The 5,101-nt window shown below is 37.1% G+C and overlaps 1 pseudogene; it reads right to left on the bottom strand.

Annotated features, from left to right (window-relative positions):
* Window positions 1-566: 566 nt before the first annotated feature.
* Window positions 567-3,696, bottom strand: LOC103724733 (annotated as a pseudogene).
* Between the last annotated feature and the right edge of the window lie 1,405 nt (window positions 3,697-5,101).

The following is a 5,101-nucleotide window of genomic DNA, read 5'->3' as shown; positions in this document are numbered from 1 at the left end:
GAAATAAAGAGAACTGTGCCACTGCAGGAAAGGATGTAGCAACTTGTAGTTGAAGACATCAGTGGCTAGGGGGCATAAATTCAGTTCTCCACTGATAAATCCAGATGGTTACCATAAGCATATTAATACGGACTTAAATACTAGAAGCTTATTATAACACAGGGGATAAAATTGTTGACTTTACTAACCATCCCTGCCTTCACGAACATATACAAGAAAGTTCAGATTGTTGTGGCTAGTGTGAATTGCCAACAAGTAAATGAATAGTGTGGACAGGGATATGGCATTCGATGACACGATCATTCCAAATTGTGTACACAGGTACTTTAGAGTCAGTAAGATGAAGTATATCAAGAACAATAGACAAGAGACACATATGAACACTCAAAGCTCTCCATTTTTTTCTCAGAGTTATTCTTTAAAGAGATCAGTTACATGTCCATATTTCATAACTATAGCTTTCTAACAACAAAATAATCTTATATATGGAGTCTGTGGTACCCAGGAAAGAACACTGGATACTTAAAAGGCACGTACCAGGATGAAACTCTGTTTGACTGTGAAATTTAATCAGATAAAGTGACCCAGTTCATATCACTCCTCTGGGCCATCTGTAGCATCGTCTTCAATTGTGATTGTACATCAGCAAGTTTGTCTTGGTCTAAACTGCCCTGGAAATGCCATCTTCCATAGCAATGCACAGGGATAGCATAAATCACATATTTTAGCTCTGTCAAGGGTGTTAAGTGCTGAAGAATTCTTATGAGCGTAGACATAGTAATTGGGTTACAGGTAACGCTAAGCACATGGAATTGAACAGTGGCTTAGTGCTCAGAGGAGAACAGAGATGGTAGAATCTGTTAAATGACAATGGTTTATGGCTAGATGTTGCAGGGTACCTGAGACTTTCTCCAGGAGATTGTGAAAAGGCTCAAAATCTTTCCAATCCATTGAGTTGTTGCTAAGATTCAAACGCTTTAGATGACTGGCGTGAGGATGCAGGGACAGAAATTTGAAGTCATTGTAAGAAAGTTCACAAAAAGGCCGACATAAGAAATTCAAGCCAGATGGCAGGATTCTGTAGGGAGAAAACAGAAAAATATATCTCAAGATGGCGGGCAGAATGAAGCAAAGTACACCTAGAATAAACTATTTTCTAAAATTGTTTTGCAGTACCTAAGTGTGGGCTTACATGCACTTAATAAGTGTGCATCTCTGGTAAAGATTCTTTCTAGTCTGAAAACTAATATTTTAACCTTCAGATATGCACAATGTATTACTGTAGAAGTTTGTGTGAAATATTTAGTGAAAAATATTAATCAATGTATTGATGTAATACATACATAATCAAAGGTGGAATTATTTCACCTATTTGGTGAAAATAAGACACAGGGAGCAACAAATATTCTGAAAGTTCCCTTGGGTAAGCTCTTAAATGAGAAATTCTATGTTCATGGTCAAAATCTTGGAAATAACAGATTAGCAAAATGATCTGACATTATGAACTATGGGTGCCTGGCTGTGGTGCTAGGCATCAATGCTACGTTCTTTTCACATTTATATGGTTGGAATTACCATAATGCCCGCATATGGTTGACTAACTAGCTTGAATTTTGTAATCCTGCGTTTCTACTCCATAGGGGAAAGACACATTGTCTTGGCTACTTTTAGGCTTTCAGGATTGCCTATGCTGCCATAGAAGGAGAAAAGATTTATGTGAAGCTGAAGAATAACCAAGTATGTTTTCTCTCCTGTCTTAAAATCAGGCTGACTCTTCATAAAACCCAAGTGACTAGACAAAGTCCTCACCTGAGGAGATTTCTGAGATGATTTGTGAGGCAGAACAAAGACAAGTTGAGCACCTTTAAGTTCACCATACGCTTAATGTGAGTGGTAAAGTTTTAAAGACATTCCCATTCAAAAATCTACAAGTGATTTTAGACAGACTAAGTCTCGCCAGGTGGGCCACCTGAGAGAAAAGAGGAGTGACTTCACTCAGAGAAACCTGATCAACTGCCAGGTGATCAACAAATTTCAGATTGAGTAACCTCAAGGTGCTTTTGCAATTACTCAGTTTATCAATTTGCAGATCTCGGCAGCGGAAGTGCAAGGACCCTAAGCTCTGCTCTTCTTTACTCACAAGCAAAGACAAAAACTCCCTGTCCCTCAAAGTACTATCGAGAGAAATATCCACTAGTAATTCCATAGGCTGCCTGGAAGACTGACTCTCAGATTCTGAGTTTTCAATACTATACTGGATTTCTATTTTCAGAATAGCGTGTTCAGAGTAAGCACAAGAGTAAAAACAGATTGGTGAGTTACTACTGATTTCAGGGCATACGGTCTTGCAGCCAGCATCCTGTCTTAAATTAAGGACCCTCAGTTTATAGCTCCTGTAGGGAAAAGAGAAAACAGAACATCTAATAGGCAGCAAACATTAGTAGAACCCAGCAGGATCAATGACAACATGCAGGGACAAAAGCCGTTTTTTTTATCCTCATTCTATATACAACTATCAACAAGTCGTTCCTACATAAATACAAGTCTTTATTAATTTTTCTATCTTGTGTTCTCTACTAAGTCTCACAATCTTAATTCAGGAAAATCCTATGTAATGTATCAATTATCAATAGTACCCTTACCCACCACTATGACAAAAATAAATCCCCTTTGTAACATCATCTTTAAGATAATTTCAACTGTTGGAAAAACCACCACATATCCATTTTTAGCATTCACCATTAGCTAACACTGGGAGATCAGCTGGTCCTCTCTTGCTATCTTACCATATCATTATTATATATTGTCTTACAGAGAAATAGAATTCTGTGCAGGAAGGAACTGACCACTGTCAATCAAGGGTCAATATGTGCCTTGTGTACTCTTAGTGTCCCATATAGAAACACAAGAAGGGTCAAACATTCACCATTTGTGTGTCTTCTTATACCCACCCATGAAAGCAGTAATGTACAATGGAACAAGCTATTCACTTGAGATTACTTCAAGTGCATAGATTTGGACAGTCTTAGATTAATTCTTTTATCCTTCGTCTGCATTTCTTATACAAGCAGGTGTTTCCCATAAAGCCTCAACATGCTTTATGATTTTTCCTATCCTTTGTTCTCCTCCAATCCTCAGCAGCATTAGTCACTCATGTCTGTCTTCTATTTATTAACACTCACTTTGTAAATCCATTAGTAGTACCAAAGATCACTTACATTTTGTATCCAACAGTGCAATGGCCTGTTGCCTCATGTTCTTTTTCAGAATTTACATTAATTCTTAGAGAAGAGCAGGCTGTGTGCTGTTACAGACACACAGACACAGACACTGACACACAGATACACACAGACACGGATACACACACACACACACACACACACACACACACACACACACACACCTTACCAAAGAGCTGAGTCGTGGGTAGGAAGTAATGGAAGACTCACAACCATGGATTTCAGGAGTTCGCGCTGTGGCTCCTGGACACTTAATGTCCCAATATGGAGAGAGGTAAAGGGCCAAATCTCTACCATTGCTGTAAAGGTATTTTTATTCCCACTCTTGAAGGCTGCATTGAATAATGGAGCAAAGAGTTCTCTTGGGATTGCCTTCAGAGCACAGATTGCTGAAGGCTCATTACTCAACAGGTTCTGTACAGCAAGATCTAAGTGTGGCTGGGTCTTTGGGGTCCATCTTACTGAACCTGCATCAGGGAGTAAAACATTTAAAAGTTTGATAGATATCCACAGCCCCTTCTTTGCAACCTGCGTTAGCAATGTCACAAACATTTAGAGAATAAAACGTGTAGGGCATCAGACAGCCACCTTAAAGGCCTCTACTATAGGCACAGATTGTAAACTGATGCGTGTGGATAAAGGTCTATTTGTATATAAAAATAAACCTACATACTTTTCTGTGTATATGAAAAAATGCAAAGAGAAATGAGCAGTAAGTTACCAAAAGGTATTTTTTATCGCTTAGCTAACTGGCTCACCATATCTTCTCAACGGTGTACAAGCTATCAAAATAGAAATAGTAAATGTGCACAAAAGTGATACGATCACCATTTTCTTGGAAATAGAAAATATTAAGACATCAAATTAATTGTGATTAAAAAAATAATGACTTTTCATCCCATAATTTGTCAAATTCCCATCACCATATTTGTGGCAGATGAAGACATACCAAAACTGCAAGAGATGCACGTGAAAGAATATGATTAAGGGCTTCAAACTGACCTAAAACTACAGTCAGAAAGAGTTAAACTATCAGGGATTGGGTATTCTTCAGAAGTCTGAGTGTTGGCTTCACAACTGGTACAAATACTAGTAAAACGTCTTCAACAGCTTTTAGGTCATGCCACTTTACAAAGTCTGCCTTATCCTAGACGAATATGTGGACAATCAGGCTATAATGTAAAAGATCGTTTGTGGATGTGCTTGAGATGGTTTAACAAGTGCTCCAAGTTCCTTTTTTTTAATTATTTATTTAATAACCACAAACTTATAAGAAACATTTCATTACAACAACATTGACATATTCAATAACAATTTCCTGAGCTAAAGCTAAGATGCATCTCTTTCAGAATTGGCTGTAAACTTTTAGGTTTACACATGAATTAATACAGTTATACATTATTGTACTCAGTATAAACCCTATAAAACCTAAAACTGAATGAGGTTTTAACCTTTAAAAAAGATCTCTATTTCATTTTAGAATCTACTGTTTCATACAGAAAAGCTCATTTTTAATGCAAATAACACTTAGATGTTTGTACATGCGTCTCTAATCTCTATGTATCTGATTATTACTAGTCACAGTCACTTACTTTCTAAGATCCTTGGCACCTGAGCATGAATGTAAAGTCATCAGGTAGATTTCAATGGTAATGTTTTGCACATCTACTAATTATTAAGGAGCAAATTTTTATGCTTTGAAGAATTATTTTTTTAATAAAAAGTATAAAGTTCTCTTGATTAGGCCATTAATCAGTACATTATTATTGCTCACAAAAGTGAAGACAAAAAAATAACATCCATAAATAAAGTTAGCCCCCTATATCCATGGGCTCCATATCTGTAGATTAAACGTATAGGAC

Source organism: Nannospalax galili, unplaced genomic scaffold (genome assembly GCF_000622305.1).
Source record: "Nannospalax galili isolate Female #2095 unplaced genomic scaffold, S.galili_v1.0 scaffold1188, whole genome shotgun sequence".
NCBI classification, from domain to species: Eukaryota; Metazoa; Chordata; class Mammalia; order Rodentia; family Spalacidae; genus Nannospalax; species Nannospalax galili.
The sequence above is the reverse complement of the archived record's forward strand: the minus strand, read 5'-3'. Positions and strand labels throughout refer to the sequence as shown.